Here is a 16,399-nt window from a genome sequence, read left to right on the forward strand (position 1 = left end):
GCGCATGCGTGTAGCATCTGGCAGAGCAAGTTCAATGAACAATCCCAAGAGCAACAAAACCCAGAAGCCGCGATCAAATCTCAAAGCAAAAGCGAAAGATTACAAAATAAAAAACCCGAAAAACCAACATCAAAAACCAAACCACATCACGTGTTAATACCTAAAAACTTCCGCTCTTTTGAAGATAGAGCAACCGATGGGCAGCTAATGCAGTCTTCCTTCCTTTCCATAATTTCTGCCGCTTCTATAATTTCACGTGCAATTTTGTCTTTTTCCCTACACACCACCCTCGTGTTTCCCAACATGGGTGCGCAGCCGCAGTCCCTGCAGTGAATGGCAAGGTGGCCTGCATCTTTCTTGGAGCAGTGATAACTGTGCCTCGTGTTGAGGCATCTACCCGTTTGCCCAAGGTACACCTTATCACACGTCAGCGTTATAGAATATACGACACCTTCGGTGCAGATGACGTAAGGGTTCCTGTGCTTTATCGAGCATGCTTCCCTCTGTTTGCTCTGCCTGATTGTCCGTTGAGGGTCATTGTTTCTGAGAGCAATACCTGGCAGAAGCAGTTAGTAAGCTTCTTGCAAGAAAAAACTAAGGATTTTACCTATTAATGACCCTTTCAGAGTTAAGAACTCCGAAGAAGTAATTCATTTTTTAACTGAGCACTCTCATCAAGGTCGCCTAGCATTCTCTATTGACATAAAAGACTTGTATTACAGCATCCCCCATGATGATCTATTGACAAGTGTCAGCGAATGCTTAGACAGGCATGGTGCTACGAAGTTTCAGAATGAATCCGGGATCCATTGCAGTAAATTTTTAGAATTAATTTCTATGTACCTCAAATCCACCTTTGCAGAATGGAATGGTGACATTTACCTACAGAAAAACGGAATTTGTATAGGATCATGCATAGCCCCAATCCTGAGTGACCTGCACCTTGCTGTACGCGACAAGAAACTTAAAGAACGCGTTCACAATCAAAAGGTTGTCCGTGCTTTTAGGTATGTTGACGATTTTTTAGTTCTTTTATGTTATGACGAAGAAGGTTTTGACAATGCCATGTGCAGCACTATTGAAGTGTTTACAGAATGCCTCAGGCCCTTGGTGATCACTCATGAGGTAGCTAAGAAAAATTTTATAAGGTTTTTAGATCTGAGTCTGTACTGCTCTGCCGATCATGTGTTTTGGAGAACAGAGAGGCAGCAAACCAGTTCTTCAATATCATTCGGCCCATTCGAAGCTAGTAAAAAGAGCAATTGCGCGGTCATGTCTTCATCATGCCCTAGTTAAATCGTGTATCCACCGATGTGAGCCAAGTTTTCTTATCCAGACCCACCGCCTTCGTGAGTCAGGATACCCGATGGCCCTTCTGGCGTCAGTGGCGGAAGTACTGCTTAAAGGCTCCAGGAGCGGTTCCGCCGCAGCCTCTGGCGGCAACGGCGCTCGCTTCCGCCCAGAAAAGGTTCTTGTGATTCCCTATGTCCACACTGTGTCACACAACCTACGAAAACTTGGCCGCAAGGTTAGTTTGGACGTGTTGTTCTCTGCGCCTGTGCGGCTGTCAGCCCTTCGCACAAAGGCCAATTCGCAGAGCAAACAGAGGGAAGCATGCTCGATAAAGCACAAGAACCCTTACGTCACCTGCACCGAAGGTGTCGTATATTCTATACCGCTGACGTGTGATAAGGTGTACGTTGGGCAAACGGGTAGATGCCTCAAGACGAGGCTCACAGAGCACAGTTATCACTGCTCCAAGAAAGATGAAGGCCACCTTGCCATTCACTTCAGGGACTGCGGCTGCGCACCCATGTTGGGCAATACGAGAGTGGTGTGTAGGGAAAAAGGCAGAATTGCACGTGAAATTTTAGAAGCGCCAGAAATTTTGGAAAGGAAGGAAGACTGCATTAGCTGCCCATCGGTTGCTCTACCTTCAAAAGAGCGGAAGTTTTTAGGTATTAACACGTGATGTGGTTTGGTTTTTGGTGTTGGTTTTTTGGGTTTTTTATTTTGTAATCTTTAGCTTTTGCTTTGTGATTTGATCGCGGCTTCTGGGTTTTGTTGCTCTTGTGATTGTATATTGAACTTGCTCTGCCAGATGCTACACGCATGCGCAACAAGATGTATTTAAGCAACTGTGGTGGTCAATAAGGATCAGTTGAAGTTCAGCGCTTGTGTCGTCTTTTTTTCGTGTTTTGTGTTTCTGTCTTAACCCGGTGTGCGCTGCCGTTTATCGTGAATTCTATTGGTATTTCCATTTCAAACCAAAACTACAGTAGTATAGGTTGTAAATGGGAACATCACTCTCACAGTAAAATATACATATTTCCACGGCGTCTTTTTTATTACTGCATATATAAGTAATGTGAAATCTTTTGACGAAGTGGTTATGCCTTAGCGGTATAGTAACACTTTGCAAGACTAGGAGAAAAAGATGTGCGAATTCTAATGTCGCCCTGATACTGTTTGCAGTTATAGATAATCGCTGACCTGTATATCTCAAATTATTATTATGGCAATTGCAGATTTCGTAAACGAAGATATGGTTGCACTGATGCTACAACGCTGTTCATTGGTTTGCTGGTGAGCTTTTGCAAACAAAGCTCCGAAGTCGGCGGATGGACCGAAGTCAGACATCCGGACAGACACCAGTACCGAGCTCTAGCGGAGTTCGCCTACAAGGACCAAAAGAGTCAGGATACTCAAGGCTTAACCTTTCTCGTAACGCAAGCCAGATGGAGGGTATGTTCCAAAAAGTGTGACTATAGTGCATTCTTGTTTGTTGGTTCAATTAAATGGCACACACAGTGAAATGACAGCTTTTCCTCAAGGTAGTAAAAGCCGAGAAGCCTGAGGATATGTTTAACATAGAATGTGATGATAGATATCAGTGTATCCAGATACGCAGTTGCGTGTTCACAGCACGCAACGTTTTGACGGACCACTTTAGGCGCTAACGTTTAATGTCTTACTGTCACTGTCTAGATTGTGCAAGGAACGGAGCATAACATTGCATTCATTGTCTTCCTCCAAAATGCGGTAAGTTCTAATACACTGCGTGAAACGCACATCTTCATTTTGGCTCCAGATGAGAGTCTATAGTTCTGAACGCCTTCTTGCCCTATAGTAGAGCACTGCACGGGCCCTGATTCTCGGCCCGCGCCCGGCCCGGGCCCGGGAATCGTTCAAATGTACCCGTCCCTGCCCGGCCCGACGACTCGAAGCGAGACCCGGGCCTGACCTGAACCCAGGAAAAAACTTCGCCTACCCGGCCCGTCCACAGATGGGGCCCGACATGGGCGGACGCCAATAATGTAGGTGGTGTTGCCCGTACGTAGAATCGACCGCAAAGCGTTTTAAATGACAAATATCTACGCATGCTTGGCGCATGCTTTGCTAGCAAGAATACCTTTACCTAGGGTACTTTCTTGTAAAAAGGGGCTCGCTCACCGTGGAAACAGTTTAGCGGAGATACTGGGTACAGTTAACGTTTGTTCGGCAGTGGTATACTGTACCTAATTTTCTGCGAACACAGTCAGAATCATCAAGAGCGTTTTGTAGCAGATATTGTTGGAAGAAAAGTGATTTGCAATCAATTCGGTTTCAATGAGGAGCGCAATAAGAAGAGAGGGGACAGAGCACAGAACACTTCCTTCACGTAGTTTTTATTGCGCTCTCGATTGAAATTGTAGACGAAGGTGAAAGAGCGAATCGGCTTAGATTAATAAATTGTGCTCTGAGAAATCAAATGTCGTTAATTTTACCAACACAGTTGCATTTTTAAAGGCGAAAATCAACGTCAAAGTTTCATTTTTAAGTTTCGTCCCAAAATCTCCACGTGTGACAACAGAGACTTCAAAGCGTATTTTTTCGTATTTTGGCGACTTCGGCCTGTCGAAATTTCCTGAAGGTTGTTAAGTCTATGGTCCCCTGGGAAGACAATGCACTTCAGTTTTACCGAGAGGAACTACGTAGGCCTTATTCAACGCCGTCAAAATATATGACCTTTCGGTGGTTAGTGCGGAAATTTCAAAGTGCCATCACCGCCCATAATTTCTTTTTGCGCGTTTTCTCGCTTACCATGCGTCTTCTCGCGGCGGGCACGGTGGTTTTGGAATTGTGACAGAGTTTTTCGTTATGGGACAAAAATCGCTTTTTCCCTTTATTGTCCATTTAAAGCGTGGTGTAACGACAAAGCCAACCGTTCGTTCTTCTGGATATGTATACCACCTATGTTCATCCTAGAATCACATTGCCGCATCAAGAGAAATAGAGCAAAAAAGCCAGACTTTTTACATTTGTTGTAAATACACTAACCTAGATAAAAATTATAACGAACCGCGCGCACCGCGTGTACTTTGGAAATACGTATAAGAGGCCGAATAGAAAAAAAGAAAATAAACTATTTGTTATAGCATTATTTTCATGTACCAAACCACTGCCATTATATACACTCTATAAGTTTTTGTGGCACCGTTTATAGCTTATTCGTTCGCATGTTATTGTACAAACGTAAAATTCTAAAGAGATTCCGCTATAAGCATACCATGCGCCGTTGCATCACATGTCCTGCCGCGCTGAAGTTTCTTACACTGCTTGCGCTAGCCGCAGGGGCGAAGATCTGCCTTGGAAAATGCGAAGACGTCGGCAGTCGTAGCTTTCAACTTCCACCAATGGAGCAAATACCGTATGTCTTTAAACCTCTGCATAATGACAATAGCTGCCCAGCTCATCCCTTCATTTCTCTTGTTCCCGAACCTTGTGCCACTCTTAAATGCAATCTATAAATGCCTCTGAGGGCTTCTCCTTGCAGTTTTAAGCAGTGTTTGTTATGCACGGCTTGCACAGGGCTCTTTTTTTTCGATATTTTAGTGATGGATGCCTTCCTAACGATGTTGTGCCAGTAGAAGGTGGCCAACGCTAGTAAGACTACACTGGTAGGACTGGCACTAGGTGGACGAAGTGATTGCGATGTATTTTTGGGCTTCACTCTAGTTTGATAATAAAAGCGCGTATAAGCTTCTCGACGTTTACTCATTGGATGCATATGATTCGAGGTAAGAGGACATCACCCGGCAAGGAATTCGTGAGTCTTATTGCAAGCCAGATATTTCGTCAAGCGAATATACTTTGCCGTTAAACATGAATATACATGTTTAATGAACTTATCCTATTCCTGCACATTCCAACGGTGTTGTAGCAGTATCATGTAGCTCTCGCACTACATAGTGTAGGGGTCTCAAACACACGGCCCGCGGACCTCTTGCTAGCGGCCTGCGGCCCGCACATGACTCTCTTCGTCCCTTTTTTTTATTTAAAAGTACGTTATAGAGCTACACAGGCCATGACAGGTCTAAAGCATATTTTTTTCCTGAGGCACCGCCTGCAGCCACGATGTGTTGATACATAACACTGAAAGAAAACTCGATATTGAGGAATTGACGTCCAGATTTTAGTTATTTTGAAGGTAGATATTGATATGTTGGTGCAATCTTGCCAACAAATACATTTCAGAAATGACCGATATAAGAAATATCAAAAAGGTCTTTCCAATGGCAAGGTTAGCTGACATCTGAAATAACCTACCCCGCCTACCCCCCTTCACTCCTACCTTCGTAACTGCCCTGGCCCTTGCGGAAGTAAATTTTTGTGAATGCGACCCGTTAGCTGAGGCACGCTTGAAACCCTTGGTATAGCGGGACAAGACGAACGGACAGATTTTTACAATGTGGGCACACAAGGTAGGCTGCGCATGTCCGTCTCGCGTCACATGACCTCCGGCAGCTGAGAGGGAGCCCCAGAAAAAGAATGTCTTTATATGGATTTTATGCAACGAGACTCCGAGCAGTTATTTGGCTTTAGTGGACGGCTTGAACTTTCAAAACCGTTTCCCCGTCTTGGAGCTCCGTGATCGCACTCGCGATGATAAGTTATAGGTATAAATGTATTTTATTACATTTACTACAACAATTACAGAATAACATTTCAGATATAAAATAATAACCACTGCAAATAAAGTAAAGCATAGCGAGATGTTAACTACATAAGTGCCTGGTCTATTCACTTATTGCTCGCCCGTTTCAGATAAATCAAGTAGCCCCATGCGCAAGAAGCATAGGAAGATCAGTACTTGTCGCTCATAAAACTTCTGCAAATAGCTTGCCCCACATAAAAAAAAACAATTGTTTTGTCGAGAGAAAGTGTGAAACGTATATGTACGCGCAACGTATGAACTTAAAGGGACACTAAAGAAACTAACAATTATTCTATTATCGGTAAATTACTCTTAAAATTCCATAATCACCACGCTCGCTGCGACAACTTTGCTTTGGTAAGCGAGAAAACGCGCAAAAACAAAATGCGGGTACCGAGGCCACCTTGAAAATTGTGCACCAAACACCGTGACCTCATAGATTCTGACGACTTCTTCTGGGATCTACGTATACAGTTCCTAATCGGTAAAAAGTACATTGACCTCTGAGAGGGTCATATATTTAACATGCAAAGTTTCAAGAAGTTTCGTTGACCCAATGCCCCCAAGATACGACAAATACAGTTTGAAATCCGTGACGTCACGCACGGAGATTTCAGCGTGAAATTTAAAAATTGAACTTTGCCCATGATTTTTTTCTTATAATGGTGAAACTGATTACATTCGAGTTCTCAAAGTACACTTTATCAGTCTTAACCGATTCATTGTGTCACCCCAGCCCGGCTCGGCCCTATGCGCGCAGCTACTTCACCCGGACCGGCCTGGCCCACGGGCCGGGCGGGGTCCAGGTTTTCGGGCAGGCACGAGCCCTTGCAGTGCCCTACTCTAAAGTACAGTCAAATCTCGTCTCGTGTTTATGTTCCTGGCTTGTGTCAACGTATTTTTTACGCTACCTGCTCTAGGAAGCACAGACAGTACTGAATAAGCGTAGATTCTTCTTCATATTGCTGTACCATAAGAGAGTTTTATTTCTGAACATAAAATGATCATTGTCCAATTTGTTTTGCTCGGAGGTTCCTATGTTATAAGAATATAACTATTTAAATATGTATTGCCGCAAGGCACTTATCATTTACTTCTAAGCGCTTTGATGAGCTGTCGTTAGGTATCAGTGCGCACATTGCAAAACTGCTTGTTAAAACCAACCACGTTAGGAACGTACACGAACAAATGACATCTCACAATGTGACCAACTCGACATAGCTATTATTTAACAACTAAAGCATTCTTACAAATTGTTCCACACCCATTAGGTAATGATATACGCAAACCCAACTAAAAAGAATCTAAATCTAAAGCGCGCAATAAAGCTGCATCGCTAATGAGTGAATGCAGAATCATATATAGAAATAGATTCAGTACGACCAGCATTGTCTGTGCTTAAATTTCGCTTCATCTTTAGTAGCGTTAATGGCACTGAAAGAGTACAACTGAAGCTTACGAGCTCAACCGCGCGCGGCCTATGCGAGAAAAAGAACACCACCAAAATCAGTATGTGCTTTCCTCACAAAACCTCTGCATCGTTATATTGTCTCAGTCAGGCGGATTATGTATACTTCATGATATGCGAAGTTAACCTAAAAAGGCAAACTTTTGACTGAGCTGCCGGTTCAGCCGTTCGTTCTAAGAGGGTATAAAAAACACGTAGGAACAATTTGCATGATAATTATGCTATATAATTGCATACTATCAGGGGCATGACATCCCAGTTTATCTGTCTTTATAACCATAACATACGTATTTCATATAAGCCTCTTGCGTTCAGTTCACGATTTCTGGTTAAACAGCTAGATCGGGAAGTATTACGAAACGTATTCTATTCAACATGGATGTTTCTAGGAAAAAGTTCAATTTGCTTACCTTTACTACCCCGTGAAGGGTAAATGTCAGTTCACAATTATTTATCAGCACGTACAAAAACTTTTCCTGCGATTCTCATGGAAATAACGTGCAACATTCTGTTGTTTGACAAAATATTAATGCAACTCTTTTAAACAGAATGAGACACGCTCTTTAGAAGAGCCAATACTACCGATAACCTAAATTCCGAACCTTATTCCTATTTCCGAACCCTAATAACTACATACAAGGCCACAGTCCTCGGAACAGGATGAATGTTGTACCTCTCATGCAGTTTTAACTTTTTAATCCAATCTAAGTAAATTTCCGAGCATTCTATCTCTGTCCAAGTGCACACTGACGCTACACAGCGTATTTATAAAGATGGTTGTCAAGTTAATGTTCAACGCTTTGCCTCAACTCTTACTGATTTAGTTTAACAGAGTTCACTGAAGCTGTGAATGCTAACACAGATTTTCTACATTGTACATGCGGCAGCACAATGCACAGAAAGCAGATTACCAACAAAAATTGCTCCTGCGTTTTTGACTCCAGAAATATCAAGCTATTCCGAAAGTGAAAATAGAGTAATGCCACAATATTTCTAAATATACAATCAGTGTATCCAGCGTGATTTTGAAATATATTTCACTATTGAAGACTTTTGCATGTTTTCACCTTAGCCAAAATGCAACAGGCGGCTCCACATTTAATTGGGTGTATGTGTATTTGAAAGAGACAATCGACCGATGTTTTTAGCGTTCTATCTCAACGGCTTTCGGTATAATACTGTGTGCGACATATGGTAAATGTTTTTAAGTCACTGCATCATCAATTTAGGAATCTTCAGTCACGTGAGACTCACTAGCTGGCTTTACTAAAGATACATAGCAGTTAGTGTACGATGACATTCCGGTTGCCGCTATGTTTGAGGTCTTATCAACCATTGACCACATCTCCCATATTATAGTGGTAATTGAAATATCTTCCTTGTGCATCTTCAAATTGCATAATGCGGGGACATTAACATTTCTTCGAAAAACCGCGTCGAGAACTCCGACGCTATCGTTTTACCACGTAACATTTCGCGCACCTGAGAGGCTTTTTTTTTTCGGCGTTGTTATTACTAATTTCTATAAACAGCTGATGTAATAAAATCTGCGCCAACGTCATGTTTCGAAGGCTTAGCGCAACATAGAGGAACTGGCGACAACATTACCTAGCATCACGACGTTAGCACATGATATCAGAAATCAGATATACACCTAAAATTCAGAAATTATAAATGTCTGCAATTCTCCCAGATGAATGTCGTCACCGGAAAGTATCACCACATCAGCCCTTCCCCTATTTACCCTGCTCTTTCCTTTAGGTACATGGGAATTTCGTATGAGGCCAACGCGATCTTGCACATTGCACATTGAATCTCTTTTTTGAAGCATAATGTACGCGTGGTTATGTAGCACAGCTTCAAATCTTCCTCTACCGAAGCAAGAAAGCTAGTATGTCAAATATATCTACCACTAAAGCTACGACGTGCACCATCCCCTTGGTATTCACCATAATTTTCTCTTGTTGATCGTCTTGAAACTACCCACTTATGCTTACATAGACTTTCATTTTGGACACTACATTTTTTGTGTGTTCTTTAAATGAAATGACACCATTAGTTGGTAATAATTTCACGCTCTTTCTTGAACTTAAAGTTCCCTCAAATGTATTCACTATGTGACCCTCTGATAATACATCCCATATAAAATAATCTTCCGCGTAATGGCAAATACTCAATAAATATAAAATAATAAAATTCAACCTGCTGCACGACTGCACCTTATTACTATCCTTTTGATCCGTAAACGAACAAATTGGCACGTATATACGCATTGTAGCTAACTTACAGCTGAAAAACTTCGTGCCTAGACTGACCATCAGAACACAGGTATTTCCACGGCCACGTACAAACAAGCTTTCCAAGCGTTAGCGAATTTCAGAATTTCAGAATTAATGAATTTCAGAATTTAATATCAAAGTGTGGCACACTATCTAACGCCTGTATATTAAGTGTACCTTGCTAAGTATAATATTAGTATTATTTCCCTTTTCGTGAAATAGTTTTTTCTTCATTTACATCCTGACTATTTTTCACTGACATACACGCTGAAACGTATTTTTCATTAGCTCTATTGATGCCATTATGAACCTCGGGATATGAGAATGCACGAGCTGTTTCTAAGACATGCTTCCCCCGTACCAAACACTTATCAATATCTATGTATGGGGTAAATAAACCCAAACTCGAGCTAAGCATTTAACTGTGACACATCGTGCTGTGATTCAGCTGAATACATTACCTGGCTTCTTATTTTTTGACCAAGGTACACTGCTGAGATAATTTGTGCAGCACATGAGCTTATTTGTAGTGCAAAAAATTTCCAGCAACGTGCTTGTATTTTTGCCTTCGCCCTTATCGATGCAAGTGCTGTTCTGGCGTTCCTTGATGAAAAATATTTCTTTCCTTTTTTTGCAGATGCTGGAGAAATGTATCAGCGTAGTTGTGGTGCCCCCATTGAATAGACTTGCAAGGAGAAGGACCGTCACTAAGTTTTGGTGCAAACCAGTGGCATAGCCAAAAATGTCTTTCATAGTGTGTGTGTAGGTGGGGGATGCTCTTCTGGTGCTTCGACAGAAGGAGGATGGCATCGCAGAAGCCGTAACTCTTACATCTCCCCGTGACCAATACAGATGTTCGGCCTTGTCTGTGTGACATAATGCCTCGAAAAGAGAAGGACAACAGGAGGCACACATATTGTGTTATTCCTATTACCTTTGTCCTTTCAAGCACTTCGCAGTTACTGTGTCCTCCCCATGATCCATCAATTCCAATCGGTCATCTTCACGGAATCTCTCTCTCTCTCTCTCTCTCTCTCTATATATATATATATATATATATATATATATATAGAGAGAGAGAGAGAGAGAGAGAGGAACAGAAATAGACAGTTGTGATACTTCCCTGCAACCGAAAAACGTTGCCTGTCTCATCTCGAAATCCATCGATTTGCAAGGCAACCTCCCTGGCGAGGTTACCCGCCACAATAGCGTCGCGAGACTCTGTGAAACTGTCAGAGCTCTTCCTTTCTGCCTGTGGAAAAAGTTGCGTTGTTCTACAAAGCCGCGGCAACATGAAACGTCTGCGTAGGAAGATCGCGTCATGAGCTCGAGCCCTGTTCTCATTGGTTTCGCTGACGTCGAACATCGTTTTGAGAGGAACCACTGATTTTTTTCGTATTCCATTAATGGAAGTAAAAAGTCAAAATAAACGAGCTTGCGAAGAGGCGTAATTTTCTTCAGAGCTATGATACTGACGAATAATTACACGTAGGCTTACATGCCCTACTGAAAAAACCTATATGGTTTCATACAGGATCCGTATGGTTTTATACAGGACTTACAGGACTAAATATAGGAATTGTATAGGACCGTATGGGGGTATATAGGATCCAAATGGGACCTAAACAGGACCCATATGGCGGTATATAGGACGCAAGTAGGACCTACAGAGGACCCATATGGCGGTATATAGGACTCAAATAGGACCTCCAGAGGACCCATATGGCGGTTATAGGATACAGATAGGGCCGGCCAGGACCTATATGGCGGCATATAGGATCAACACAGGAGTTGTTTTCTTTCATCCGCTCTCATTCAAACCTGTCACAATCTCATCCTGATCAATAGTTCGCCTTTTTATCTCTATAAGTGGCAGGACAGCACCTAATTCTCAATGTTATCTTTCAAATTCCCTTTCATCTCACTCTAGCTCTCGAACCAGCTGGCTTTTTTTTTTATCTTGACAAGTGGCAGTGCAGCACATTATCATCTGCTTTCATCTACACCTCGTACAACATCTTTTTGCACGCGCACCCCTTACAAAAATGCACTTTGCGTGTCAATTGACCCCGAACCGAGGCCTTTTTGACTCAATAGCTGGTCAATTAAACGGCAGCTTCTAATGAGTGCCCTCAATAAACATTGAATTGACATTAGGTTTGAAATATTCAATTGACTCTCACTCATTTTATTTTTAATTGACATACATTAAGAAAGTTTTAATTGACCCACGGTCACTACACATTTAATTGACCTAGTATTGAGCGCTCTCAATGAGGGATGTTGACACCTACATTAGCTTCTGGGGTAGAATTCACAAAACTTATTGTGTGTGTGCGTGCGTGCGTGCGTGTGTGCGCGCGCGCGCGCGCGCGTGTGTGTGTGTGTGTGTGTGTGTGTGTGTGTGTGTGTGTGTGTGTGTGTGTGTGTGCGCGTCATATGGCCAGCACCACTATTGGCTGCAGTTTTCTCTTACGCATATTTTTCCATTTTTTTATAAGACACGTTCGTTAATAAGGGTCCTGAATTAGGCATAAACCAAACTTGAGGATACAGTTACAGCACTAAGTGGAGCAGCATTGCATTACATAAAACTGCATGCAAGCATATGCTTTCAGGCACTGACTGTGCGGCGCACGTGTTTCTGAACTGTGTAGACGGATCGTGTCGCGGTCAAGTGCGACACGTGCATTTGCTTCAATGATTCGCTAAAATGCTGCCTTCCAAAATTAGCAAAAGTACCCTTGATTCAATGTTTATCGGAATGTGTATTCAATGCTTTGACAGGCAGTGTCTTTATTATTATTATTTTATTACTATTTATTCATGAGAAGTACGATAAAAATGGGGATAAAACACGTCGTGGTAGCCGGCTTACGCGAAAAGAATGCGGATTCGACAAACGCGTCTTTCAACGGTCGTGCATTTTTAAGCTGCTCTCCCGACCGTGGGGGGAAAAGGCGCGCCCTATTGTTCCGAAACTCGCCTGTCTGGTAAGTCGCGGGCGGTAGTCTTTGCACGTGGCGAGACCATGAGGGGGGAAGAGAAGAATTCTGAGAACGCATGTCGCAAACTTTCGCTGCACAGGTGCAAGGAGGCCCGTCTACTGTTGCGATCAAGAAAATAACGCGAGAAAAGATCAATTTGTATTTTATAGGGTGCTAATATTTCGCCATGAAAACTTGATAGTTCACAAATAAGCTTCGCAGAATTTATTGGCAGTTACACCAGTGTAAATTTCTGACGGTCACTTTAGTTCTTGTTGTGTATCCCTCCGCGCCGCACTTCCTTCTTCAGAATTGCTCACCAGCGTCACGAGTGCGGACGTGTTCGTAACTTGCGATCTCTCTTGCTCTGATTTCGTGGACATCGAGTACCGCGATGTGCACAGGCTATCAGCGAAAGAGTGAAGAACATACTTCACTCATGTGCTGCAATTGTGGCCGTACATGGAAGTTTGTTTCGGCGGAACGGTTGTTCACCAGACCTAGCATCGCAACTTTCCTGCGGAAAAATGGACACCACAGCCTACATGCAAGACTCCATCGCAGCTTCCCTTCTGCAAAGCTGCCGAGACAGATACCGTCACCATGATGTGCCATCAACATTTTCTGTATTTGCTGGATATCCAAATCACGCGCCTCTGTTGATTATCTTTGAAGGTAAGTTTATCATTTTCACTGCCTTCGTACGTTCTACTCGAAAGTCATGAAAACTGAAAAAAAGTATTGTGCGTTGGATGTTGTATCAGTATGAAACTACGTAACTATTGTGGTTTACATCATTAAACCGTCCTCTTCTAACCCTATGACACGCTATGTACACAATAGTGTACACCACCTGTTTTTGCTAACTGTGTCAACTAGGGGCTAAGAAGGAGTATTTCATGCAAGCGAGTATTTCATGCTTCATTAATTTCGCTTAATGTAATGACATTCATTTTTACCATACATGTGGACTTATGAGTGCTTAAAATTCCTTCACATTCCTGCTCATTATTCCACAGATGCCTTCAACAAGTATGTGGCCGAGAAGCCCAACGAAGTGCCGGGAGCTGAACGTTTGAAAAAGATGAACCGTTTTATTGCGGAAATGCTTAAAGATTTAAATAAATAATCAGTTACCAAATATTCTTGCCTGATCGTTTTTCTTTAAGTATATGTAAGTGCAACAGTGAATTCTTACATTCTTATAATTAGACTGCTGCGAGATATCATTACAGCTTGAATTGCTGTATATATTTGCTTTTATTATACGCTTCATAAACTGGCATGTCCTTATCAATATGTTCCTTTGCTGCACGTCATTTGTGACCCAAATCGCTGATTCGGCCCATATTACCCATATCACCTGTAACACCCATATAATCCACCTACCTGTATCACCTATACTACCTGTATCACCTATACGACCTATATCACCTATACGACCTATATCACCTATACAACCTGTATCACCTATAAACCTGTATCCCCTATACGACCTGTATCCAATAACATCATATGTATGGGTCCTGTATATATAGGAATTTTCAGTAGGGTGTACTCGCCGTGCTCAAGCTTCCTTCCATGCGGAGAAAACACGCGCCACATTTGTCTCTTCTTCAGAGCGGAACTTATGGCGGATTGCACGGGAACACAACACATTGTCTGATCCATGTTCATGCATAAAAAAGTGCGCTACTACGACCTACCATTTTCCTTTCCATTGCTCGCTGCGTCGTCCTCAATCGAAGTTGAATCCTCATATTAAGGCTCCAGGAATACGTCTGCTTAGGACATGTATTACCGCGGAGCCGAACCATGAGACTGAAGTAACTATGAGAATAAGGATGGGATGGAGCATATTCGGCAAGCACTCTCATATCGTGAATGGTAGTTTACAATTTTCACTCAAGAGGAAGGTATTTAACAGCTGCATCTTACCGGTACTCACCTACGGAGCAGAAACCTGAAGGCTTACAAAGAGTGTTCAACCTAAACACAGGACGACACAACGAGCAATAGAAAGGAAAATGATAGGTGTAACCTTACATGACAAGAAGAGAGCAGAGTGGGTCAGGGAACAAACAGGTGCTAAGGACATCATAGTGGAAATGAAGAAGAAGAAATGGGCATGGGCAGCGCATGTAACGCACAGGAAAGACAACCGCTGGTCATTAAGAGTAACTCACTGGATTCGAATAGATGGCAAATGCGCAAGGGGGAGACAGAAATTTAGGTTGGCAGGTGAGATTAAGATGTTTGCGGGTATAACGTGTCAGCAGAACGCACAGGACCTGGCTGATTGGCGGAGCATGGGATCGGCGTTTGTCCTGCAGTCGTTGTAGCCGTCTTGATGATGATGATGATGATGATGACCTCACTTGGATGTTTCTATCTTAATGTGTAAAATGTACTCGAGCGATCAGACATCACCACGAATTTCCCCAAAATTCCCCAAAGACGGCAATGGGAAACTTGAATGAAAAAGCTGCCGTATGAACAAATGGTACGAAAACCTTTAATAGGGAGGGAACTACAAAAATAATTTTTCTCAATAACACAAAGTAATTTATTATAAAATTTGTCATACAAGAAAATTTGTTTCCTTTTTATTGGGGTGGGGCACAAAACATTTAATGGGAGCACCCAGTCGTGTAAATTGCGTCTGAACGTCGACCAACATGACGATCTTCGCACATTCGTGATTTTTTCTTGCAAGATTTGTAAACTCTTGTTGCCTGAAAGTATTCCTATAGCTAAAAAGCGTGTCCCTATAGTAAATGTTGATTATTCAGGTAATCGTACATAGCTCAGTCTCAGAATAAAAACATGTAAACATAGACCATCTTGGCAATATTCCTGGGGGCGTATGTCACAGAAATGTTGCAGCAATATTATTCATCTTCAAGCTAATTACACTGACGCTTAATAAGTAAACCAAATTTGGTATTGAAACGAGAAACGACACTGCCAGACAAATTTTTCGGATACACATCGCTCAGGCAGCATTCTAGATGTCTTCAATGAAATAAATCCTCACAATTTTTTTTTCAAATCCATTCACCAATGTTCGCCAAAATGGCTGGGACGCTCGGCCGCGGCGGTCGCATTTTGAAGGAGACGAATGATAAAGGCCCATCTTCCGTGTGATGTCAGTGCACGTTAAGGTACACCACATGGTCGAAATTTCCGGAGCACTCGACTACGGCGTGCTTTATAATCATATCGTGGTGGTGGTGATAGTCAAACCTTATTTCGGTGGTGATACTTTATCATATCGTGGTTTCGCTATGTGAAAACCCCAGATATTATTATTATTATTTAGGACAGCAGGAGTAGGAACGTTATACAACGCTAGAAAACAACAAAAAAAAATTGGTGGCCGCGCGGGCTCATTCATATCCCGAAGGCATCAGAGGGCTTATGTCTTCCTTGTTGAGAAGCCTCGGCTCCATGGCCTCACTCTGCTCGCTGTGGCCGTCCTCTGCGTTCTACCTCCGGTGTCCTTTGTCATCATCGCAGTTGCGCTGGCAGACATGTGATCCATTCGAGGTGTACGACAGAAAATAGAGCATCGGGAGTTAAAACGTATGCGGACGTTGTTTTTGGGAGCAGAATTTCAAGCTAAGGAAGTCTGGAAGTCTTTAAAGCAGTTCAGTTGATAAGACCTGTAAAAACATTCCTCAACTTT

At 42.5% G+C, this 16,399-nt stretch overlaps 1 long non-coding RNA gene across 1 annotated transcript; it reads left to right on the forward strand.

The window, feature by feature from the left end:
* The first annotated feature begins 2,635 nt into the window (after positions 1-2,635).
* LOC119402791 (uncharacterized) lies at positions 2,636-10,741 on the forward strand. The gene is made up of 3 exons (XR_005185929.1): positions 2,636-2,745; positions 2,989-3,042; positions 10,362-10,741. It is a non-coding gene; the product is annotated as an uncharacterized LOC119402791 (long non-coding RNA).
* The last annotated feature ends 5,658 nt before the right edge of the window (positions 10,742-16,399 follow it).

Source organism: Rhipicephalus sanguineus, chromosome 8 (genome assembly GCF_013339695.2).
Source record: "Rhipicephalus sanguineus isolate Rsan-2018 chromosome 8, BIME_Rsan_1.4, whole genome shotgun sequence".
Taxonomy (NCBI): Eukaryota; Metazoa; Arthropoda; class Arachnida; order Ixodida; family Ixodidae; genus Rhipicephalus; species Rhipicephalus sanguineus.